The sequence below is a fragment of the Mauremys reevesii genome, linkage group 11 (assembly GCF_016161935.1).
Source record: "Mauremys reevesii isolate NIE-2019 linkage group 11, ASM1616193v1, whole genome shotgun sequence".
In the NCBI taxonomy this organism is placed as follows: domain Eukaryota; kingdom Metazoa; phylum Chordata; order Testudines; family Geoemydidae; genus Mauremys; species Mauremys reevesii.
The window spans coordinates 16,599,354-16,626,161 of NC_052633.1; the positions used below are offsets into that span (position 1 = coordinate 16,599,354).

The 26,808-nt window shown below is 45.4% G+C and overlaps 1 long non-coding RNA gene across 4 annotated transcripts in view; it reads right to left on the bottom strand.

Moving 5' to 3' along the window:
- Positions 1 to 6,416: 6,416 nt before the first annotated feature.
- LOC120374445 overlaps positions 6,417 to 26,808 on the bottom strand; it is a 70,702-nt gene continuing 50,310 nt past the window's right edge. For 2 of the 4 annotated variants that reach the window (XR_005586101.1, XR_005586102.1), the window contains 3 exons: positions 17,106 to 17,297; positions 10,072 to 10,254; positions 8,517 to 9,920 (listed from right to left, as the gene is read on the bottom strand). This is a non-coding gene — a long non-coding RNA (uncharacterized LOC120374445). The other 2 variants (XR_005586104.1, XR_005586103.1) reach the window with 2 other exon arrangements.

The window sequence follows — 26,808 nt, forward strand, 5'->3', positions numbered from 1 at the left end:
AAGTCCCAGTCTCCTTGACCAACCAGTCCGTGTTCCCCAGTGCCACCCCACCCTCTGTCTTCTTGCCCAGCCAGTCCCAGTCCCTCACTTTTGGCTCCTCATGCAAGTTGTCTTTTGGTTTTGGAAACAGCCGGATGGTTTTGGCTGAAATTTTTCCCAATCATTCAGCCTGAAGCAGACTCCCGGAACGGAAAATTTCAGCCTGACCAGTTAAAGTTTGGCAAAGTTATACACAATTGAAAACAGGGTCCCATAATGCATCAGGCACCGTTGATAATTGGTGGTGCTCTAAGTCCTGCCTCTAATCACAACACTAACTTGTGCTGTGCAGAAATGTCACTCTTCCTGCTGAGCGAATTGTAGATAAAAATCTTATTAGCTTTAATTAGCCCCAATGGCACCACTCAAGCCAGTAAAGTTAAGCACGTGCCGTAAATGTTTGCAGGAGATTGTAGAATGTAAGCGGTTCCGGGCAAGGACCATCCTTTTGTTATGTACAGGGCCTAGCACAATGGGGCCCTGTTTGGGGACCCAAAGTGCTACTGCAATACAAGAAAGAAAGAAAACTGTGTTCAAGGTTAACAGCTAATATACAGATAGCACTTGTATGGTGTATACGGCGGCAATGAAATAACTGCTCTAGCTTATGTTACTGGAGGTGCTATGGTGATGGGGGGTCATATAACTGTTTACAGTAGATGGATAGATTAGATTAGTTTCCTGTAGTAACACATCTACATTGTTCTATCACAGGGTCTGTAAAGAATCATATAAATACCTGTGGGTAGAGTAGATCTGGATGGTGCCAGTTTAAAATCTTTTGCTCACTTGCTAGCCCCCACCCCTGTTTTCATGTATTCAGCCTCTTCCTCTGCTGGTTACCAGGCCACCATAATAAACACAGTTTTGTTCTAGGACATTTGTGGCACTTGTGTGTGTTACTGTGTAAAAGATGGGGGAAAAGAGGCCAGGTATTGGGGGGGGGGGGAATCCCCGAAACCTAAAAGCAAATGCAAGGGCTAATTTGGATTTGAGTTCTGTTTTATCTGAACCATCAAAGTTCAAAGACTATGGGATAAGAGATTCATGCTTTTGGCCCAATCTATGGGTATAAATAGGAAGCAGACAAAATCATTGATGACTCGGGACAGCAGAGTTTCTTTCGTATAAGCCATATTGCTGGGAATGTTAAAGCTGAGCAACGGCTGCTCAGAACTAGATGACTCACACAGAATCACAGACCGGGAAGGGACCTCGAGAGGTCTAGTTCAGTCCCCCACACGATGCTTCCTGGCACTTCCAAGGCCTTGCTCAGCTCTTTAGGAAAGAATCACTAACATAAGAGCCCCATGAAAACCTCCTCGGAGTCCATTAAATAAATAAACGAACAACCCCAAAGTTAATGACTTATCCATGGACTGATCCGTGAGTTAAGTGGAAACCCAGCAATTTGCTATAGACTGCACATGGCATTTTAGTGGGAATCCACCACTCCACCGCAGCTTCAAGTTTTGACTGGCTCCCTTTCCTTATGGTTGCAGGAATGATGGGCATAGGTGTGTTGTCCTTAGGCATGTGAAGTTGCTTCCCATACACTTGTATCGTTCTAGTTAATTTCAGTAGTAATGTGATCATGAAACCACTCAATCTTTACATCTTGGCAAAGGTATTTCTCTCAGAAAATTTAATCCTGACTGGTTCCTCGGTTCCTGTTATCATACAGAAGAGTGTGTTTTCCTGAGAGTGTATTTTTATTCTGCTCTGAGCATTAGTGAATGATTCCAGGCCTATGGAAAATGCTCTGATATGAAATGACAGGACAGAAATGTGCTTAACTATCGGAACTGTTAGCTGGCTTTCCCCTGTGCCCATCCCTTTGGAAACATGGGAGATCTGATCTGATCTGAATAAGTCTGGTCTTGCTAGATGCTCATAACATGCTTGTAAGAGAGTGGACTCACCCCTGCACCGCCTCCTGCTGGTCGTCCATGGGAATTAGCTCTTTGACCCAGGAACGCCCTCTACAGGCTGGTGATCCGCCTTACCGCTGGCCCCTGTGCCCCTCCCAGAACCCCAGTGCCCCTTTCTCCAGGTTGCTGCCCCCCTGGCGGTACCCCCCCACTCTGGGTCTCCCCACCCAGGGGAACCGCCACCCACTAACCCCACCTCGCCTCAGTGTAAGGCTACTGCCAGTCACCATCTAGCCCCACTCCCTGGGGCAGACTGCAGCATACGCCACTCATCACAGGCAAGGGTGGGTTGGACCTGCTGCCTCTCTCTCTAGCTGGGCTGCCCCTCTGCAGCCCCAGTACTGGTCTCAGGCCCTCAGCTAGGGCTGCAGCCTAGGGCTTTCCTAGGCCAGAGCTCCCCAGCTCCTCTAGCCTTCCCCCAGCTCTGCTCTGCTCCCAGAACCCTGCTCAGCTTCCTAGCAGACAGGCCCCCTCTCTCTCTACAAGCAGAGAGACTCCTGAGCTTCTGGCTGCCCTGGCCTTCTTATAAGGCCCAGTTGGTCTGTTTGGGGCATGGCCCCAGCTGCAGCCATTTCCCCCAATCAGTCGGGGTTTTGCTCCCTTCCCCAGCCCTCTGCAGGGCTTTTCCAACCCCGTCAGGGCTGGAGCGGGTGCTCACCCCGCTACAACGCTATTCTTTGTAAACATGAACAACATAAAAGAGCACATTTGTGAGAGCACCTGTTTTTCTGACCAGAAACTCAATCAAACCAAATGTAAGCGGGGGAATGGTTTCCTGGCTGTGTACCCGTGGAAAGAAGTGGCAAAAAAAATGCTCAGTCTCCCTCTCCTCTTCCTTTACCCAGAGCCCCCCCCCCCCTGACTCTCCTGTTCTGGTGTGTTCCCCAGCCCCCCCAAGAAAGGGATTCCTGGGGGCTGGGGGCCCAACCCCCCTGCTGCCACCTAGGACAGGACAGGGGCTAAGGTCCCCCCACTCCGGGTGCTCTCTGCACTGGGGCACCCCTCCTGACCCACTATTCCAGACAATTTAAGCAAAAAACAAGTGTTTTACTTTACAAATCAATAAAAAAAGAAAAGAATAAAAATATGGGAACGGTTACAGGGAAACACATCACCCTGCTCTGTGGCAGGGCAGTCTGTTCCTTGTAGGCCCCCCCCCCTCAGGCCCTGGCCTGGCTGTGGGGGGGATGCTGTGGTGACACTTGAAAATGGTGGTGACCACACACCTCTTCTTTCCCCAGCCCCGTCCCCCCCCCCCCCCCAGCCTGGCCCCCATGGACCCTTGGTCTTCTTTTTTTTTGGGGCCTTGGGCCCTGGGCCCCCCCTTTGGCCCCCCCACTACACCTCCTCTGGCTCTCTCTCTCTGCAGCTCTGCTCTGCTGCTCAGCTCTGCTCTCTCTGGGATGTGCTCTCTCCTCTGGCCTCTCTCTGGCTCTCAGCACCCTCTCTGCTCTCCTGCTCTCTCTCTCTGGCTCTCTGGCTGCCCTCTCGCAGCCAGCACACTCTCTCTGGCTCTCCTGCTCTCCTCTGGCTCTCTGGCTGCAGCTCCGCTCCCAGCCTCCTCTCACAGGATCTGCTCTCTGCCTCTGGCTCTCTGGCTGCAGCCGCCATCTGCACTCTCCCATCTGCTCTCTCTCTCTCTCTCTGCTGGCCTCTGGGCTGCAGCTCTGCTGGGCCTGGATCTGGCCTGGCTCTCTTCTTCTCAGCCAGCTTCCCTCCTTCCCTCCTCCCCCTTCCTCTCTCTCTCTCTGACTCACATTCCTGCTCACACACGGGGGGGACGACCACTGGCCTTCTGTCTGTCTCCTGATTAGCCTGCCTGCTCTGTCAATCAGGCTGACCTGCTGAAGCATTGGCCTCTTCATTGTTCCTGACTGTCAGTCTCCTCAGTGTCCTGATTTGCCATCCTCCCTTCCTTTTAGTGGCTGGAGCAGCAAAAAACCCCCCCCCACTGAATGTTAGTAAGGGGGCAACAGTCCCCTTACACAAAGGGTGATTTCCCCCATTAATCCAGCCTGTGAAATCAAAGATTTTTGAGGGTGGCCACATGCAGGAAACTCTTAGGCTGCAGACTAAGCTCCGTCTGCAGGGACTGGCTGTGAGCTTGGGCACTATGCCCCTACCGGGGGGTAGCATGGCAAAGTGGCAGTGACATGGAGGAATGCATTTGAGAGAAAGGAATGAAGAGACAGGAATACTCTGGCCCCACTCTTGCAATGAGCTCTGCTCAGGGTGTGTACTCATATTAATAGTGAATAATGGCCTGCTCTAAGTTTGGCAATAGCAATGCCTTCTGCTAGCCAGGCACCTCATGAAAACAGTGTGTACTGCAAGTCCTCTTTTGCAATCCAGCAATCTAATACCTACCGTCTATGGAACTTGGCAGGGCTTCTCCATGGCACAGTTTTATTGAGCTACCCTTCTTCTTGTTTTCGGCACCCAAGGAACACGGGAAAGTGATTGACGGGGGGAGGGCGTGTGGCAGGAATGTACGGAACCCTCACTAGCAAGGATGTTTTCTGACTGGTGTTAACAGCTGAGAGGTGACCAACGCCATCTCTGTAACAAGCAAACAAGGGAACATGACCTGCCTCCCTTTCAGCTATAAGAGCTCTCTGGTCACACTTTATTAGCTTGCAGTGAAAGTCAGTAACATAGCTGAGCTCAAATCAGTGCAGATGGTTTTCGCGGGGGGGGGGGGGCAAGATGAGTAGGAGAGGCACTGGGGTATCTAAGCTAGAAATAAGGTTGCCATTAACCTTAACTCTCCCAGGCTCTCAAAGTATCAGGTCACTGCCAGATTTTCTCTTCCATTCTGCGAATTGGGAGCATTTTGCTGTGAATATGGATATCAGAAATCCCATGAGATGACAAGTACGCTGATGGTGAAAGGCACCCTTCCTGAAGGGCTGATGCTTATGGTATGTTTAATAACGAACCAAGATCTTCCCTACATTGCCTATATTTTACAGTCATCATACGGTGACACGGGAGCAGTGCCACAGAATCATACTGGAAAATATGCTACGCTGCCTTATCAACTGAAATCTGGGGAGGTTTATTTTGTCTTGAAAATCCCTTTCTTACAAACTCGTCTCATCAGAGAACCACACCCGATCAATAATTAAAATAGAGAAGGATAATCTCATGAAAACCTTTTCCGAATGCTCCAAGTAAAATTCATTAGCTACTCCACTCGCTGTGCCACTCATCACAATGTTGTGAGGTCCCTAATGTACAGTAATATGTCGGTGGCGTCTTTACACTGTAAGCCCTGCAGAGAATTGGAGACAAGAGTCTTTGAGAGCATTAGTCATCAGCATTCCCCTCTGGGATCCTGCTTCACCTCCAGCTTTGATTGCATCATTTGTGAATGTGTGTATAAGACAGAGAAGGAGAGAGAGCGAGATGGATGAGACTTTTTCTGGTCACATTCACAGAATCCAGGGAATCTAGAGTAAAATCCCACAGACTGATTCAACTGTCAATTTCTAGTTTAAAAAAAAAACCCACCAGAGTAAAACACAGAAACGGAGAGGCCTTGTTTCAATGGACTCCAGCTCAGAGATCAGGCACATTCCATTATGAAACATGAAAAAGCGGCAACACAGTTGGTCTCTCTGTTGAGGGTGCCAACCAAGCTGACTATTAGGACCTAGCTCAACTATAACAACTCTTACTGCCACAGGATTCTGGCTACACCACTGCTCTCTCCTGGGTGGGATTTTCAAAAATCACTCAGCTTTAGCGTGACTGTTCTCTCACTGAAGCAATAGCGACACTTCCACTGACGTCACTGAGTTGGGCCAGCACTGAGCCCCTACGGAAGTCCCACCAAATGTAGTTAAAAGTTACATGGTTAGTCTGAGACTTTAGCTCAGTAATGGAGACATGGGTAGGTCCAGGATACAGTACAAATTTCAACCTTGTTGTAACTGGGACATGGAGCAACAATAGCATTGTAACCTTTATAATCCCCTGACTTGGCTGCGATTAGTGATAGGATCTGAATGTGGTTGTGGTGGCCTTTGGTGCAATTCAAGGTGTTGCTACTGATTTCCAAGAGTCAAATTACCAACAAATCTCACATGTGGGCAAAGTACTGCTTATATGCTCTTTGCACATACACAGGATGAGCTATAGTTTCAAAGATCCATGGATGCCTCTAGGCAGGCTGTAAGTTAGGGGAGATCTGTGCATGGCCGTAGACTAGAGATTTTGGCTGTGTAACTAGCACTGGGATTTTGAAAAAGGGCTTCTACTCTTCAGCTATACAGCTGCTTCTTCCCCGTGGCAACTGCAAGACAGTGCCACTTGATCACTTTTTTGTAGCTACTTCAAGGTATATTAAAATGAGGTCCTGGCGGCTCACTGCATGGACATAAATGAAAGAAGCTTAAAAATATTTTTGACCATATATTGGCCAGGGACAGGATAGATGTTGCAAAGATTAGCAGGTGCAGGTTGGGCCAAGTTTAATACAAAGCACATAGAACTGGTAAAAAACTGGGTTTTTTTTCCAGCAGAAATTCAAATACCAAAAAATGTTGGTCAAACTCCAAAATATTTGATTTGGAAATGCTGCTGCAGTGTTTGATGGAAGCTGCAGTTCTGGTGCCACAAACTCCCATTCTCCTCTATAGACCAGGCTCCCTGATCAGAATACATCTCCAGTGAAGCAGCATGGTCTCCCCATTTGGAGAAGGGAGGTAGTGCATCATGGGATTTCCTGGCCATGGTGCATCATGGGAGATGTAGTTTGGATGGAGAACCTGGGGGGGGGGAAAAACCCCATAGCCAATTTTTTTTAAAACAAAAATTAAAATATTTTCTGTTTCCTGACCAGTTCTATTCACAACCAATAAGCAGACCCACTCCACTGGTTTGCCTGTCCCATCCATTTGCTTTATCAGCTAAGGTCACAAGCAGTGTACCACTTTATTCCCAATCATCTCAGGCATTTTGTCAATAGTTACCGAGATGTCCACAGCATGAATCAAATCAATAATGTGATCAATATTAGCCATGAAAGCCTCTGGTAGGCGGTTGTCATGCATTTGACTAGATTTTAGCTTAGTGTTTATGGAATGTTTTAATTACTGGTGCATCCTCATAGAAAAGTCTGCTCAAAAGCCTGTTTTACATTAAATCCAGATTGCAACACGGTCTGAGTAAATGGATGTGCCACATCTTTCTGAAACCATGACTTAGGCCATGATTTAGTTAGGCCATGATTCTTAATACCAAGTATAGTGTTTATTAGTGGAAATCAGTGGGCAAAAAAAGTTTTTTAGTGACTTCAATGAAATTTCTCACTGTAGTAAGTTCTATGCCCAGTATGAATAGTTTTCATGATCAAGGCATTAGATTGCAAACCCTTCAGTGCAGGGAATGTGATCGAATCCAAAAAGGCACTGAACTGGGAGTTAACAGAACTGGGTTCATTTGCTGGTTTTACCACAGGCTTCCTATGGGATTGGTACGTCACTTCATCTTTGAAATGGGAATCACAATACTTCCTGTAAAAGGTGCGCCATCACCCGCAGGGTCGCCTAGTGGTCAGGCAGGGGTTTCCAGTTCTCCCCTCCTGCACTCCGGGAGCGGGGGCTGGGTCTTTGAACAATCAAGGTCAGTCCTAGTAGGTCTCCCATCTTAGCTGGAGGCCCCTGGTGCTGTGCTGTCTGCTGGGGGCGAGGTAGGGGAGCTCAGGCCCCACCCTCTCCACTGAGCTCTAGTCCAGGGCCCAACGACAGGTGGCTACACACAGCTCCTTGGTTTGTCAAGCTGCCGCCTTCCCTGGACTACTTCCTACCCTGGCACCCGGTCAACTGCATCAGGGTAAAGCCCGTCTCTCAAATCTCTGACCTGCACACTCAGTCGCTTCTCGCCTTCCTAGGTTCTCCCCTGGTCCGTGTAGTGAGGCTTCAGGCAAAGTGCATCACTTTGACTCTCAGAGCTCAGGGTTGCCATCTGCTCCCGTCCATTGCCTGCCTCCTTCTGAGCTGCTTCTCTCCCCTTTTAAAGCCCGGCCTGCAGCTTGTGCAGGCCCTGTAGGCAGGGCTGGGCTGATGTTGAATAATAATTGAAAATGATGTGACCTTGGCAGACAGGGCTGAGTCTTTTTTTCTGTTTATTTGTTGTTACTGGTTCTTCTATAATATAAGCGTTGGGTAAAGTAAGTTCAGCCATACAAGTTCAAGTCTTCTCACAAATAACGGGCATAGTTACATGACACACTTTGTAGACCAAGAGTCCCTTATCATTCATCTCTTCTACAGTAAAATCGGAGTTGTGTTCAGTGGCATGTTCTTCTGCTGATTTAGATCTCTGTAGCTTTTTGACTTGATGACATTCATTAGTCCAGGGATATTTCTTTATAGAAAAAAAATTACTAAGGCCTTGCATCAACAATGCATGATTAAGAGCAAGCCATGTTGTCCGTAGTCACCAGCAGTGAAGGTTAAGAATTCTCTTTCACTCTAAAAAATCTCTGGAACAAATACCGGCAGCTTTTTGTCAGCTTTTCCTAAAAACTAACAATGTGCCTGGATTAAAATAATGCTGTATCAATGGATGCTCTTACAGAGCAGATGAAATAGCACCAGATCTGAGCCAAGTTAAAATCAAAAGGAGAAAAAAACATTTTTAAAAGCTATTCATCTAGCGAGGAAAGCTTAAACCTTAAAATGGATGATACGAGCAACAAATGTTGCCCTCCAGTGTTTCCCCAGAGTGGCACTAGCTGGCAGATAGGATGGCCCAGCTTTTTAACTCACATACGCTAGGATCTTGCAGGCATGAATTTCGATGTATCATTGCTATTCATTTCGCACCAGTGGGGAATTAATGGTTAAAACACGGAGCCATATGTCTGAATGTGTCATTGTGCTTCCCAGGTGTAGTATGACATTGTGAAGACAGATAGGTTTATTGACAATGCCATTATTCTGACATTTGTTTTGGCCTTTGGATCAAATCCTCTGGTCTCCTAGTGCACACGCGATCTCACTATGGTAACACTGAATGCTCACTTATTACCTATCATGGGGTGCAATGGAATCTGGAAGAAATCCATGATGAGACAATTGTTGTTTTTCCCTTTACAGCTTACACTAGCTGCTAACCATAGTAGTGTGACAATGGCCCGACAGTACCATTTTTTATATGGTAGTTCAGGCTGTACCATGGTAGATTAAGTGATGGGGGGGATCTGTGTGACAGCCAAGAGTTATTAAGTGAATATTCATTACCTTATTGGACCCTCCCCTGTTGGTTGACCTCATTCTGATGCTTTCCTCTTCCCGTCCTCAACCAAGCAGCATAAAAAGAACAACGAATTATTCAGCTTACTATATTTTTGCCACTGTGCAAGCCCCCGCCCTTAGAAAACACACATTTTAGGGTCTTCTTCATATGCCTTAACCACAAAACCATCCTTTCAGACAAAGCAAGATCTTGTGGGCCAGACACTGGCCTGAGACTCAGGAGATCTGGGTTAAATTCCTGGCTCTGCCACAGACTTCCTCTGTGACCTTTGACAGGTCACTTAATTCCGAGTTCCTCATCGGCATGCTGGGAGTGAGAAGATTGCATCCCTGGTCTGTTTAGACTTTAAGCTCTTTGTGCCAGGGAGCATCTCTCACTACATCTCTGTACAGTGCCTAACACAACGGGGCCCTGATCGCATTTGGAGTCTCCAAGCACTGCCATAATAACAATAACATGACACTGCCTGTCGTGTGGCCATTAGGAGACACCAGCTAGTGTGTTCAGCTGTCTGCACAATCCAGTTTAATGGCCTGCCTCAGGGAGAGCTGGTGCTGTGGGAAATGTCCATCAAGATCTCTCTTACCAGCTGACCACTACGCGTCCTTGGGTGTTGCTAGTGCGTATGTACAGTGCCCGTGTGCTTGCTGCCTCCCGGAAGGGGTGATTTCTCGCTGAGAGAGGCTGACGAGGATGAGCGGGAGGGATGAAGGTAAAGAAAGTTGAACAATATTTGTTAGTGACAAACTAACTTTCCCTGGGGTGTGACTGTTTCACCAGCCTGCTCCCACCATCCAGGCGCCTCCTGGCTATTCCCCAGCTGTCAGCTCCGTACCTGCCTGGCGCTGCTGATGCTCTCCAGCTCAGTGCCGCTCCCTTGGGCCCTTGCCTGGCTTGTCAGTGGGCTGCGTCAGCATCACACCACAGTCTCTCCTGTTAGCCCAGAGATCAATGCCTGATAGATCCAGCCCTCTCTCCCCTCTGGCGGGGGCCAATGAAAATCAGGGGACGCTTTCTGCTACAAACGAAAATGAAATAAATGAGCACAAGGCTGCAGCGGGAGTCTGTGGAAAGTATCTTTATGATCTTTACGGTCCCCCCCCCTTTAACTTTTCCCCTTTCACTCGCCCAGTCTCCACAGTGCACAGAATGCAAAATGAAGGGCTCAGACATAGCAACCGACATTGGCAAAGGACAGCAGCTTTCGCTGAGAGGAGCAAAACGGCTGCTTCCAAAGGGAGCGACAAACAGGTTGTGAAATGTTCATGTCTGCTGAAAAGCGAAGCTTCCCCATTGCCAGGCTTCCTAAGTAAGAGGGATCAGCCAGACCCCGCTAAACAGCTCTGGGCAAGGCAGAGGCAGGGACAGGGGAATCTGAGCATTAAGGGACAGGTGCAGCTCCATGGTAATCTGAAGAAAACAGGGAAGAAGGGTGTTTGGAGATCAATAGACCGGAGGTCAAAAGACTGCTAAAAAGAAAGGCATAGAGTCTTTAAAGGGCATTTTGTTAAGGGAGGGGAGGGGGACATTCATCTAAGACCTGAATAATGCACCAGGCCTTGAAAGCTTTCTTTACATGCCAACAGAATCCATCATTCTCCCAGGTTAGCTCGGAGATGGCTACGTGGTCCAGAGGTGGGTTATGGGTGTGCATGCGGGAAGGGAAGCAGGAAGATTGGGCTTGAACTCAAGCATACTCAGTGCTTCACAGGGTGCCGGGCACAAAGAGCAGCCCAGATGCCAATCTGATTCTCTCACTGGCATCAGAGTGAGCTTCCCTCCTGGTCCAGCCGAGGGACTGGATGAGGGAGCAGCTCCCTGTCCCGTCTTCCCCTCCAGCAGAGGGAGGTAACGCAGGACCCAGCTCCCTCCCTACGGCACAGGGCCTGTGATCCCCCTGGGGCACAATGGAGCTGACTAAAGTGGGTCCTGTTCCAGAAAAGGGTGCCATGAAGTGAGGGAGAAGTGGGACGGCTGAACAAGGGGGGCTCTCAGCTCCAACAAGCCCAGAGGAAAGATTCTCCAGCTCTCCTTTTAACGCCATGTGCACGGTTTTTAATGCCGCCTTCGTCTTCATCCAGGAAGCCTCTCCTGTCCTCCCTTCCCCCAGCTTGATCTCTCTATAAAGCTGACATTGATGGGTGTGTGTGTGTGTGCGCGCAAATGTTTTTCTGAAGTAATAATGTCAAGTCCATATTTATCTACTTATTTTTGCTGCGTCACTGTCTCGTTGGATCAATTATCTCCTGGCTGGGAAAGAGCTGACTCAGAGCTAAATCTGGCTCATTGCTCTACCTGCAGTACGATAGCCTCTCCTAGGAATGATGATACACTTAAAACCCTGCAATTTCTCTCTCTCGTGTACACAGTGTGTACATAAATATAACTGTGGTGGCAACTTCATTATTAAGGCTGTAACAAGCCTTCCAGGCTAAGTCAGATTTTGATTGTTCCCTCCGCCGCCCTTGACAGTTCTCATAGCAAATCCAATCCCCATTCTTGCTTGTGGTCTCTTGTGCAGTCAGTGTCTTTTCCCTCCGTTTTGAGATGAATTAGATAAAGAACGCTAGAGATTGGAGAGTGAGGAAAATGACAGATTTGCCATGTCTGAAGAGCCTTCCAATGTGCAGGTTTTTTTGTTGTTGTTTTTTAATATCTCAAAAATAGCTTGGTCAGGAAACTCCATGTGGGTTTAATTCATCTGAAATCCAGGCACACAAGGGCCTCTGCATATTGGGGGGAAGGTTTCATGGTTAATTTTAGAATTAATTGCTAGGGTTTTTGAACCTTCAGGAATCATGGGGCGAGGTTCTCTGGCCTGCGCTAGGCAGGAGGTCAGACTGGGTGATCACAACGGTCGTGTCGGGTCTTGGAATCTATGACTCTCTATCAGAACTGCAGCCCAGCTGAAGGTGCGGGGGCTAAGCTAGCTTGAAGTCGCCTCTGTGAGCTCCCAATTCTGGCCTGCTCCAGGAGCTGGAGAGGCCCCCGGCAAAATGAAGGCATGGTCTACTGCCAAGCGAGGTCGCCATAGCTACGTTGGTCAGAGTGTGGAAAAGAACATGCTCCTCAGGGAGGTATGCTGGCCCAAGCCCCAGTGTAGACCCAGCTATATCAACACACTCCTCCTGCCTCCCTCCCACCCCATCCCAGGGCTTGTGAGGGGATCTCCACAGCAGTGGAGCTGAGGGAATCTCCCCCAGCCAGAGGTGGGGATTTTAGGGCCCCTTTTATGCCACATTCTGTAACTCTCTCAGCAGCCCCTAAAACCCTGCAGACTTTCTAAAGTCCCATTTAGTTGGCAACCACCTTCCACTGTTGACCTTGCCCTCTTGTTCTTATCCTGTTAGGGGGCTCAGCACGGGCCTGATCCAAAGGCCATGGAAGTCAATGGGAAGTCTCTCGTTGACTTCAGTGGGCCTTAGGTCAGACCCTAAATCCGTAATAAGACTTTAAGGAATATCTGATCAGGTTCTCAGATCTGACTTAGCAGAACCTGTGGGGTTTAAGCACTTTTAGATCCTTCAAAAGTGATAGGCCACCTCCCCCCACCCCTAATAGATTTAAACCTTACCCGCTATGTAGAGTCACCACATGCTACTTCAGTACAATCAGCCACACAGACAAATCACAAAGCTAAGGCAGCAGAGATGGAACAAAGTCATATCCGCCATACCAAGTTCAATGATCTCCATAACTCTTTCATTCTCCTTCCTGATATGGATCGGAGGCTCCAATAACCCCATGCAATCACATCCCCATCTTCACCCACCCATTAATTAAATAATGGCCACAGACCCCAGACTACCTCATTTGCTGAAGTAAAGCAGACACTTAACGACTATCCTTGTTGTCCGTGCAGAGTAAAGGGGAGACGACAAAAACTGGAAAGCAATGTTGCTCACTATTGCAGAACTGACTCTACATCATGTCAGGTGTTGCATTTCCTGCCTCTTCTGATTTTAGGTGACATTCTCCTGGTGGGGTTTGTAGGCAGAGTACATACAGCTTGCTTGTCAGACATTCTAAAAATCTATTTTAAAAAAACCTTTTAACTAATAAGGCATTTTTGTATCCAATGACCTCAAAGCACTTCAGTAAGCATCATTAGCAGAACCGATGGAAATTTTCTGAATTTAGATTTTTCAATTATATTTTTTCATCCAAATTTAGAATTTCAACCCAAAATGGGATGAATTTTTTGCAAAAAAAATTCTCATAGCAAAATTAATCCTGACTTTTGGCCAGCTAGCTATGGAGTTGGTCAACATTTTCAGAATTTCAAATTTTCAAAAAAAATAAATAAAATTGGGGGTTGAAATATTGAGTGTCAGTGAAAAATAGAAATATATTTTTGGTGAACATTTTTCAACCATCTCTAATCATTATCCCCCTTTTTACAGAAATCAGTCGGTCCTTATACACGGTCATCGATGAAGATTATATAACAGAAACAGAGAAACTCCCAGGAACGGTGCACCTCAGCAATAGCAGATACACCCCTCCCCAAACAGAATATAAACTAAAAAGGATAGCCCCAGGGTCAACCTACACAACAGATAGAACCATGCTAAGGGTAGCCATACTCTGAAATGCTCATCAACCACAGTAATAGCGAACGTGACCTAACAAGTCCACACAGCCTCATTTTTGATGGCACAACTATGTTGGCCTGTCTATTCTTGAAAGGCCATGCTGCATAACTGTATTTGTACCAGTGCATTGCAGAAAAAGAGTGGCTGGGGGGGGGGCAGGGGGCGGAGAGGGAGAGGGAGCAGGGAATGTGATACCAACAGCATACTTATTTTATAGTGAGGTTTGTTCAAGCTCAGGCTAAAAGTCAAATCCAGCAGTCTCTGCTTGACCTCGTCCCTTTTCCAAGCACATTATTCAACCAGGTCCTATCATCCATCCAACCTACTGATCCTTAGCGATACACCATGACAGGAGCTTCCCCTGAATTCATGAACATCAGAGAGAGAGAGCAGACAGCTTGCATTTAAGAGGAGCTGATTTAGCTGCCTGGTTTATTTGTTTTGCATTCACTGCAAGGATCTGCTCCTTCCTTTGCATGTGTTACCAAGTTCCCAGGGGAATATCTGAAGCAATTTACAAACCTATCCTTTCCCTGTTGCTGAGATCCTCTCACTACCGACTTTTCTTTTATGCAGGAGGAATCAACCTTTTAGGTTCCAGGAACCATCTACTCTAAGTCATCTTTAATGTCACTTCAAGAGCTGTATCTACTTATATTTATACGTAGCCCAGAGTGAAACCCCAAGAGAAGCTGTGCCTGAGCACATATCGTTCAGGATCTGCAAGGGGATTTAAATAGGTTTGCTGCAGGAAAAAGCTCTTTTATATGTGTATATAAAAGGGAAACTAACTTTGGATAACCTTGGGACAAAGAGAGACAGGAACCATTCAATGATTCCTCTTCTCTGCCTTCAAATACCATGATACAATAGTATGAATCGCGGATAGTTAACATTTTAAATCAAGGATTCCAGGTTTGCCTTTCTTTTAGATTCAGTAGATCAATTACAATAGATAGATAGATAGATAGATAGATAGATAATGGAAATCTTGATTCATTGATTTAAGGTGAACTGAAATGGAAAATGCAATTATTATACAGCTATTATAAAAATGCATTTACTAGGGATTAATAACTGTGTATCAGATATGCTAGCATCTACATACAATATAGATCTCTCTATTGTTTTACATTAATTTATGCAATGTTAACTATTGTTAGTGTTACCTATTGCCTTGTATGTTATGTAAATACATGCGCTTTCAAAACGGCTATTGGTTTAATATGCAATGGGTCCAATGGAGTCACGGAAAGCAAAAATTTGGCCCTGCAATTGAAAATCAAAATTAAATGCATGAATGGGAATTCTTCTTTTACATATGTGCTAATGCAGAGCAGATCCATTTAGAATAACATCTTAATTGCATATTAGTACTGAAAATGCACCATTCATCTGTAGCGGGAACAATACTGTGTACTAGATTTCCATGTCTCAGCTTCCAGAGATGTACTTTTGTATTTTCCCTGCACTTTGCTGCTTATCCTTTAGGCTTGGTGGATTTTAAATTGACCCCTGTCTTTTGAGATAAGAGAAAATAATAGGCTGAGGGGAAAAATGCAGGCTGTCTTGACCAGCCATTTTGATTTGGGGAGAAGGAGGAAGATCCCAAAGGAACAAAAGCAAAGCCTCTGTTTTCTAAGCAAAATATGAACAGTCAATTTCAGTGCAGTCTTAACATGGGTTCAGGTAGCTACCTTCCACAGCCTAGCATTATCAGCGTTACTTAATCGAAACATGAATGGATGGAAGGATTTCCCCCAGAATGGATTAGAGATTCAGGAAAAAAACAAAATCCAGCAGAAATCCTCTTAGGTCATTTTTATCAGGGTTAGATTTTCACATCTCAAATTTCCAGTGGCAGTTTGCTTGGATAATCTCAGATTAGTTTGTGGCTCTGTGTGTTTCCCCCCAAAAAAAGTGGACTTTGCAGTGACAGAAGAGTATAACAGTTATTTTGGAAGACGGATGTGACATCTAAATAATAATTAAAAAGAAGAGTTCATCTAAAAACAAGCAGCTTACAGCTTTGGGGATTTTTTCCCCTTATTCACTATGCATTATTCATATTAGACAAGGTGACCAAATGAGTCATCTTCCTGTGCAACATATTCAAAGACATATGCTAGTGCCTCTCAGTGAAAGCAGAGGTGCAAGTAGCAATTATTTACTAAACACTCTTATAAAGTCGGCAAGTTTGACTCCCGGGATAACTCCGTGCATGCATCCAATACAAGCCACTCCAGTGTGCGGTCGTTGGACTCCAGCACATGTGCTCCGTGCTTTGGTTTCTCATGCACTGTTTAAGAAATGTGTTTTGCATCGATTAGACGTTCCTATAGAAGAGCTGGTGAATGAATGACAGGCCATTTTTAAATTATTTACAGCCTTGGCATTTTACTGAAAGCAAATTGTCAACTAAATCTAGTTTGTTATCCTTACAGCCATTGGGCTCATTTCTCCTGAGCACAGCAGCTGCGATAAAGATCATCTCCTCAATTTATTGCTTTCTTGATTCGATAAATACATTTCCTGCAAGAAACCCCTCACAGAGGGTGTTTATCTAAATCAGTCCCCAACCTTCATCTTTGCAACTACAGGTGCTATTTCCCTTTCTTTCTTTCTACAGATGTCGCTTGTTTTTAATCTGCTATACTCTATAGGACGCATGGATTTTTCCACCCCAGTTCTTTTCTTTAACCTCTCCATTGACAGGCAGTGGACTAGGTGCATGGGGGAAATATATTTCTCTCAGTCAGTCAGACAGTTAAGTATCTTTCATGGCATTCTAGTCTCATGAGTGAAAGCTCTTTAGAGACTGCCGAGGGGACACAGGAATGACATATGGCTAGCATGGAAGGGGTTAAGTGTGCCACCAGTCCTGTTATTCGTGGTGTTATTATTTTAGATCATGCCTCGAGGTCAGTCAATTTGCAGCTCAAGGTTCGGGGTCAGATGGAAGTAATTTTGGAATGTGATTGAGATAGAGAGTCAAGGCTCTTTTTTAATAGGTACGTTGGACACCGACGGGTACTATCATTTCCAGAACAAAGAACCAGCCAATGGACATAACTGCCAGCAAGTAGATGCATTCAGACTAACAGGGGGCAAAAGTCTGTTCTGCAGCAATGAGGAATTCTAACGGATGCGCATTGTTCCCCCCCTTAAAATCTGAGTCCTGGTTGACACTGGGTGGGAGGGGGATTGATCTAAGTTATGCAATTTCAGCTATGTGAATAACGTAGCTGAAGTCGACATAGTTAGATCGACTTACCACGTGTCTTCACCGCGGTGAGTTGACTGCTGACGCTCCCCTGTCAACTCTGCCTGTGCCTCTTGTGGTGGTGGAGTACAGGAGTCGATAAGACTAGACACGATAAATCGACCCCCGTTGGCTCCATCGCTGCCCGCTGATCCAGCGGGCAGTGTAGACATACCCTGAGACAGCAGAGAGGTCCTACATTGACTGAAAGCAGAGAAATTGAGGTCACTCAGATACACTAAAGCCTGCATTTAACTAATGCTAAGGACTTCACAGACACCGCTGGAGGCAAGAATGCAGAGTTAAGCCGTGCATTATGCCCCTAACTCATATGCAGTTATTTAAAAGGGGAAACTAAAAAGGGCATATTCTCAGCAAGAAGAAGGTGTCAGCCTTCATCTAATTTTTGGTCCCTGTCTTAGCATGCAATCCTGTCCCCAGCCCAGTGTCTCAGTAACAGGGCGGAGTACTGGGGACTTCTGCAGGGGTTGTGTGTGCATAGAAGGAATCCTGGGATGGTCAGCGGGCGCGTGTAGTCGATGATCCACTGGCATTGGCTATGCCATTACTCTGGCCTAGCCCTACAACTGCCCTGCACCCCGGGGCCCAGTGAACCCTAAAGACACACATTTCCAGTGTCTTAGGGACTGAGCCAATGCCCACTGAAGTCAATTGGAGCTGGGGTTGCTGAGCACATCTGAAAATCGGGCCACTTCTATTTAGAAGCCTAAATACAGCCATAAGAGCCTGACTCAGCGTCTGATAATGTTGGCAGCCATCCACTCACAAAAAGTATTCTTGTCTTCCTGTACATTGTATGCTCACTGTATTACTTGTGCGCGTGCACACACACACACACACACACACACTATTAAAAAGCAAAAACAATTTTTGGGGTGAAATCCCATTTGTTCCTAGGCTGGATCCCCTTTGCCAAATTTGAGACCACAGAACTTACACAATTCATCTAGTTTCCATAGGTACCTATATGGCTGTATTACTGTAGTATCTGAGCAACTCACTGTCTTTACTGCAGTTATCCTCATAACCCCCCTGGTGAGGTAGGGCAGTGCTATTAGCCCCATTTTACAGACAGGAAGCTGAGGCACAGAGAGACTGAGTGACATGCCCAAGGTCACAGAGGATGTCTGTGGAAGAGCAGATTCTTGACCCTGGGTTTCCTGAGTAGCAGGCTAGCACCCTAGTAACTGGACCAACCTTGCCTTTGATAAATGCAGAAGTAGGAAACAGGAAGGTACAAGGTCCTCAATTTCTGTGCAGTTACAGGAAAATGGGGTCCACTCCTTGGGGGTATTGGCCAGGATACGCTGACTCAATACACCCCCTCAGCAGCTTCCAATAGAATTTAAAGGTGCTCTCACTATTTCTAAAACTGCAGCTGTTGAGCTGCTTGCCTTCTCTTGGGGTGAATTCCTCCTAGTGTGCAGAGAGATTAACTGGCAAAGGAGGTACAAGTTACACCTCCCTGAGTCAACTTGGGTGAATCTGACCCAACCAGCCATTCAGACACAGAACACACCAAGTGACCAGGAAACAGATTTATCAGAATGGTGCAAGGTTTGGGGTTTTTTATTTAAGAAAGTTAAATAAAGATGACAACACTTTTTTGAATGGTGGATTGATGCTGGCAGGCTTTCCAAAGGAAGTGTGAGGAAGCTGTCAATGTCCCCGAAAGCAAAAAAGAACAGGAAAGGAGCCCTTGTCATTCCTTTCAGTGCCATGTGCAGATGGTTTTTAGGCAGCTACTTGCATGAAGAGCTTTGTTGGAAAGTCACCTGGGATTTAAACCAGATTGACAAAGTTCTCCTGTGCATCATTGCAGGACCTACTGCGATCTCCTCGCCTGACAGGAGTGCATGCTGTGGGGTCACCAGCAATATGCGTCCGGTGTCACCTGTCTCTATGTTTGGTCTTATTTTATCCATTGCGGTTTTCACTTTTCACTGCTATTAAGGTTTGCGCCAGTGGCATTTCCCTTAGAATGTCACCCTCACATCTATCAGGAAAATAGTCCTTTAACAAACCTGCCTTGGCAGGAGTACACAGAGCGGTCAGTTCACCTAACTTTCAGGCCTTGCCGTTCAACAGAGCACAGATCAGAGATGCTTGCCAAGATGCACCAGTTCTTTTCACCCAGCATGACTGTGCTAATTTCAGAGATCATACTGCAAAAGCGCTTCTTCCGGAACCCTGGCAAAATTACTCTGAGCTGTTTGGGTTCCACTAAGAAATGCAGGAGCAGAACTGATTTGAAATCAGATGTCTAGTCACCACAGTTTAAGGCTTACTGTTTATAAAGTTTTGAAACTCACAATTTCATTGAAATTTCAGCAAAACAAGGGTAAAAACATTTAACAGTTCTGGGGACGAAAATGTCATCCTGTTTCTCAAACTACTATACAGTTACAGAAGTTTCAAAACATTTCAAAATTCGGCTGAAATTTTGATTTAAAAACCAAAAGATGACATTTTTCCAAGAGAATTTTCAGGAAATTTATGTCCCATTGTTTGACCAGCTCTAATCAATACTCTCTCTTTTCAGGCCTCATTTAGGGCTTGTCTAGATTTAGGAAATGACACCAGTGCAAGTGCATGGCTGTGATTTTCAGTAGATGTTCTGCAGCCGTGCAAAAAGGGATTTGACTTCAATGGGAATTTGGCACAGGCTTACGTGATTTATTGAATAGCGACCACGATATTTGGTACTGAGCAATGATGACAAAGGAAATACGGAAACCACCCTAATGTGGTTGGGATAGGATAAACGTTCTGGGCTTTGCTCAAATGCGGGATGACATGTGCATGTGATCTCTTTCCACACATCACTGGAGACTCTTGCACCAGAGGTTAGCTTAAAAACCTTAAGGGCTTGGAATGTAGGAGGACCTTTAATTGAAACTGAGCAGCTGCAGCAGTTGATTTGCAAAGTTGCTCACATGGAATACTGAGCGCACAGTGGAAATCCAAGGCTTAGTGAGAGCAATTTAAAAAATGAGAAATTAAAAGCCTTTAGAAATAATATCATGTGCTGAGTGTGGGTTTGTGCAGATTTGGAGAGCCTTAGTTATTCCAGATTTGTGGTGATATACAGTGTGTACAGAGATAACTATTCAACTGTTAAACATGCATTGGAAACAACTGTGTTGAATCAGAGAAAAATGAAAGTCTCCAGAGCAATAGAAAGTGTAACATTTCTTAAAATATGTTTTGGCTTAGGAAAGACCCATCAGAAATCATCATAAAATAATCTATGCGCTGCTAACAATAGGTAGAATTTGGTAAAGGCAGGGGAAATCAGGGTTGTGAAAAACTGATTGTGTAGTTTGGATGTGTCTCTGCAAATTGTGTTGTGTGTTGCACAATCCCAGCTTACTTTAAATAAATAAATAAAAATGAAGCTTCAGTCTCTATTCTATCCCATTACCAAAAGTAGCCTCCTAAAAATCTGCTGTTATTATAAAGCTCTTCAAGGAAAGGACCTTGCCTTCTTCCCTGGTTGGAAAGACCCACATTATAGGCCACACTAAAAATAAAAGAATCATTTTTTGATGTATATAATTTCTTTAATCTCAAAGCACTTTATAGCCCATATGCTTAAAGAGCTACAGAAATGAAACCATCTCTGGGGTGAGGAAGGCAACCATCAGGCAGACAGTTGGTACAATGGGAAAGGGAAAATTTTGCCCAAGAATTTTAAAGTAAACTCCTACCACTGTGAGAAGGTTCCTGAGATTTCTGATATCCATAAAGAGCAGAGAGGCCATTCATTTTTTAAGGCTCCTCCAAAAGGCCTTTTTGAAATAAAATGCACAGTCCTCAATTTACAGAGCAGTGAGCTGCTGAGACCTGTTTGCTGGGGTGTGAACTCATGAGTGGCAAATCTAGTATTATCCTCCAAGTTTACCTCATGTGCAACCTGTCTAGCATGGGCTTGTCCCACCTGTTCCCTAAGTACCACCTCTCTGCTGTAGAGCGAATGGTATTTTCCCACTGGGAAACAATGGTAGCTATCTGATCAGTGGAAGCTCCTCAGGGTAACCATAAGAGGATATGTAGTTTCTATCTTGTTTTGCTGCACAGACCATGTGATCTTTACTCACTGCTGCAAACTGGGCTCTTCTTATACCTTTCCCTGTCAGATTTGCCAGCTCACGCCTCAAACTGACTGTGTGGGATACATTCACCTGACTCTATTGAATGACTCCTACTCATTGTTATGGAGGAAGAAGGAAAAACCCAGAGGACCCCACTGACATGCTTTCTGGGGACAGTTCCTTCCAGATCCTGCAGCTGGTGATCCATCTAACTCTGGTCATGTGATCCAAAATTAAGCAATAAGGCCCTGATTCAGCAAAGTGTTTAAGCACATGCTTAATTTAAAAGTCATTGTGACTTAAGCACATGCTTAACATTAGGCACGCGCTTAAGTGCATTGCTAATCAGCCACCTACTACCTTTTGTATCCCCAGGTACAGTGATTTTCAAATAACGGTAATTGTTGGTATTATTTTATTGCTAATTAACTGCTTTCTGTGCACTGGATGTGGCATGAGAACAAGGAAGATACAGACCATGTTCCAAGGAGCTGACAACCAAAATACATGCAGACAAAACTAATCACATTAGGGACCCAGAGGAAGGATCTGCCTTGCAGCATCTTCTTTACATATTTCTGTAGTGGTGAAAGGCAGTGTTTGCTGACGGTGGGTTTTGCAGAAGAGAGAAGTTTTGAGGATGGATTTGCAAGGGCAGAGGGTGGACACCTGTTTCACTGGGGTAGAGGTAAGTTTTAGGCATAAGGGTAGCATGGAAGCATTGGAAGGAAGGCTGAAGATTTCACCTCTTCCATAGCGCATAGCCAAAACTGTAGCAGCAAGTACACCCCAGGGATCTGGGGCTTAATCTAAAGCCCAAAAAAGCCAAGACACCCATTAGCTTCAATGAGTTTTTGGATCAGGACCTTATTTTTGTATACATTAGGTGTTCTAATGTGATCATTTTCTACTGTACATTTTAAAATCACATGGTCTTTTAGATCCTGATCTTCCTCATGGAGAAGCAGGTAGCAACTCAGCAGACATGAAAGATCAGGTGGAGGCTGGGAAACCTTTGGCTCAGATACTGAAGCCAGGAGAAGAAAAAGACTTGAAGGGTGAAAAATGAATCTCCACATGCCAAGAGTTCCATCACTCCATGTTTGGCAGAGTGAAGCCGCTGAGATTGCTCTTGTAAAACGGAGCTGCTGAGATCAGATATCTCCCCAGTGCATCTATCACTTTGGTGTCATTTCACTTGCAGTATGTAGCAGCACAATGTCACGTGGTCTGATTGACTTGGGAGATGACCACAAAGACAGGACATGTGTGCATGAGAGCAGGCAGGGGTGAAGGCCGGTGTGGCTATGCCGTGAATCTGTTCAGCTGTACAAACGATGAACTGAAGGACACAAAAATCCAATCAGTCTGAAGACACTGTTACCCAGGGCATGTCACAAAGGGACCATTCACTCCCCCGTCTATTGACTCCAGGCCAGGGCTTGCATGCAAACATTTTTAACAATAACACCTTCCCACTTCTATAGCATCCTTTATCTCAGGAGCAAAACGTGCTTTGCAAACCGACTCAATGCAACCTCTGCAGTCCTCTGGCACAGTAACTCTTATTATTTAAGTATTGGGAATTTGAGTTGAAGTGACTTGCCAAGGTCACGCTGTGAATGATAGAACTGGGAATAAGTCTCCTGACTTTCAGTCTCCTGCTCTAACTGCTAGACAACTCTGCTTCCATTCATTGTTCTTCCCCTATTCGTTACAGGCCAGACTGAACCTGCAGACTCAGCACTACCTACAGTGCAATGCACAGATGTGCCATCACATGAACAGCCCCGGGAAGGAACGACGACTCAGAGCCACAGCCGTTCCTCTGCTTTCTTCTCATCTCTGGAGTGGAGAAGTAAGTTACTGCAGCTCTCTGAGAGATGCCACTCTCTCACTCCCCCATTCCTTGCACCTGGGCAGCTACTCTAGCCAATAAGCAGGGAGTGGAGCTAAGGCTCCACCCACTTGCTTACAGTGGGAAATATTTGGAGAGCAGGGCCTGCAACTTCCAAGTTGTAGGTAAGCCAAACAAGTGGGAGGAGTTTGACTCCACCTTACTGCCCTGCTTGGCCAGGTAGGATAAGGGCACATTCTAGCCCTAAGGAATCAGATTTAAAACCAACCAATTCCTCATCACATGCCAAGGAGCGAGGGACGAGACACATCCCAATACGGAATCACTTTAAATCCCACCAATCCACTTTGATCCAGCACCGCTGGGCTCTGTGGCTCCAGAGAGACAGCCTTACACATAAACTTCTCGAGCGGGGATAACTGGGCACGATATTCTAGGGGTTGGAGAGCGGAGCAAGAGGGCACTTTGTCAAAATGATGGGATCATAAGATCTTAACAGCTAGAGATGGGAAAGACTTATTAGATAATTGAGTCTACTCCTGACAAGGCAGGATTTAGTCTCCTGACAGAGGATGGAAAAGATATTAAACATACTGCGCTTATCTCAACAAAAAAGTCCCCTGGAGAAATTTTTGTTTAAACCACTATGTAAAAGATTTTTGGATCCTACGAACAGGTTTTGTCTGTAGAGCAGCTGATCCAAACATTACATTTAGAGCTGTCAGGAAGGAATCTTTTTCCCCCATGACATTTTTTGATGAAAACAAAAATATTTTGTTGAATTTTTCATCTAATTTGGGGACATTGACGTTTTTTAAACAAATGGACATTTTCAGCAAAGATTCCCATTTTGTTGAAATCCCACCCCCCCAAATTGTCAGAAAAACATTTCCATGTAAAATTTTCATCCAGCACTAATGGCATTCGTATGGCCATGCTCTCACACTAGGGTCTGACTATTATCGGAGCAGGGCAAACACTGCAAAAATGGATTCACGAGGTCCTGTGAATTCCCTTGACAGTACTTGGGACCCCTGTATATTTGTTTTCTGCCAGTGTTCGTACAAATGTTGTCGGGTTTTGTTTTGGTTTTTGTCATTCACCTGATTTGGCACAGAGAACAGAAGCTCTGTGAACACCCAGGCAGCCTATGTCTGTGCCAAGACTTGGGCTGGAAATGTCTGTCCATTTTTCTTTCCCTGTTTAGAAATGATTTCCTCAACCAAGCAGGGAGCAGAAACAAACCCATGGTACTTAGGTAGCCTGTAGCACACCATGAATAGCCAACAACGGACAGCCAGCTGAAGTAAAGAGTTTGTGAACAGCCCCTGGCAGAAATTCTGTATGGATGTTTCCAAAAGGACCTAGTGATTTTGGAAGCCTCAGTTTCTGGGTGCCCAACCTGAGACACTTTAAGGGGGTCTGATTTTCAGGGGATGGGTGAGAAATAATCAGCACTTTCTGAAAATCAGGCTCATTTAAGGTTCCTAAATATGGCCATGCAAAACTGGAGGTCTCCAAAATCAGCAGTCTGTTTTTGTCCACCTAAAGGGTTAGCCAAAACAACTTCTGAACAGAAAAAAAATGAGTAAAAATCCGTCTGTTTGTGAATAATTTGTAACTAGAAGAAGAAAGACCAACTTACTGAAATTTATACACACAACAGGGAAGTCTTATATTTCTTCTGTGCAGCAACTGGAGGGTTCTCCCACCAGCAAGGAGAGGAAAAGTCAGACTCAGGGGCAGAGTTAAGATTAGCTCTGGGACCCTGACCAGAGCCCCATTCTTGTAAACACACGTGCATAACTTTACCAAGGTCATTAATCCTCTTGATGTCAATGCAGCTACTCACATGAATAAAGAAATCCATCCTAGGACCTAGAACCAGACAGTCTGGTATTTTTTGAATATTTGTTGTGATTAAAAATATTGTTTACAATGTTCCAACAACATTGTCTATTATTCTTTACTTTATCCTTATCGGTGTTTTACTATTACTATCTGGAAATTATTTGGAGCCATGTAGTGTAGAGAGCATATTGAATTCCATTTGCCCTGATGGGAGGGTGCTTCTGCCTTCAGCGCTGGACAGGCTTGGCAATTGTCTCACGACTGTACCAACGTAAAGAAAAAAGAAATCCCACAAAAGGAGAAGGTGAAGAGCAATGAAACTGGCTCCCGCATTGTTCATTTCTAAATGAGACAGCAAAGCTTCTGTTACAGTCCCATAGGGGCTCCGTCTGGCATGAGTCAGCAGCCAGCCAGATTTACTGCCAATTGATTAAATTAACATTTGTTATAAGCCAGAGATGGGAGGTAGGGAGGGGAAAAAACCCTCTTCATGGCTTTTCCATTATTTATATCCTGGAACTCTATATGCTACCCTCCATACATACTCGATAGATACAAGCTGCAAGATACCCTTCCCTTAAAGAGACAGAGTGCATCCTTTTAGCGTCCTTGTGTCTCTGGGAGAATTTTAGAAATGAAGGATGTTACAATGCATGCGAGTCTGTCTTACACCCTGGAGGACTAAACTGCTCCGTGGGGCACTTTGCTTCCATTACTTTAACTATGAGCTCCGTTTGCCCAATAATGGTGTGACAGATAGAAATGAAGTACCACTGTATTGTTAATGTTCTCTACTAAGTCTTTATTTAATTGTGAAACAGAGTGACTGATAGGTCTCTGTGTAGAGGAGAAGGTTGGTTTTGCTTTATTTTGCTCCTACGGCATTAAGCCAAGCATGGAATAACTGAAGCTGAATTCTCACTGATTTGATTCCCCCGCCCTCCCCCCGCACAAGGCACTGATAATTAATCTGGATCAGTCTGCTGGCTGCTCTTAAATTTCAGTAAATCGGGTCTGAATGTTTAGTGCGTGAAAACATAAAGCATGAAATGCAGTCATTTGTCTCTGTGGGGGTCGGTTGGAGGCACGTGGATGAGAAGGATTTGTGCGTGTCTGAGTGAGAGGGAGAAAGATGTGTTGATGCTGAAAAAATGTTTTACAGGTATAAAACGTGCGTGGGGTGGCTATTCTGGGAAGGAATATATGCAAATCTGAGAGAAGGATGTATATAAGCTGCGGAGGGAGATGCATAAGGAAAGAGAATCTTTTGTTCAAATCTCCCTTGCAGCAAGACAGGCTCAAACCGAGACAATAGGTGTGACCAGAATGTCCAGTTATTAGGAAGGTGGCTATCAACCGAAGCGAGAAGTAAGGAAACTCTTCTTCCTAGTCTCCTATAAGCTAACATCCTGATTCAAAAATAACATCAGGATGTGTTTCCTTCTTGTCAGCTGACGTGCTGTACATTGACTACATTGTGACCGAGGGGTTTTAGTGAGTGAAAGGCTAGAGGTTCACTGCCCTTTCCTAAGAGATAAGGGGCAAAGAAAAAGGAAATCAAATACGAAATGGCTGACAATGAGAAAGGGAGAGACTGTCTGCGGGTCCCATTGCCCTGCTTTATGCAAGCACTGGGAGAAAATGTCTCCATAATGCAGAGCAATAAGCATGCTGACCAAAGGGCTGTTCCTTTTTTGCTGAGTCACTCGACAGAAATTCAGTCAACTTGGACAAGGGCCCAGCTCCCTTCCGGATTCCCACTGGACTCCACACACACGTCCAGTGCTCCACACATCACAAGGGCCTGGCTCAGAGATGGAGTCTGGTGGCCCCAATTTCAGCCCACAGCGTGTCGCATTCATGGCGTAGCAAGAGGAGGAGATGATATCGT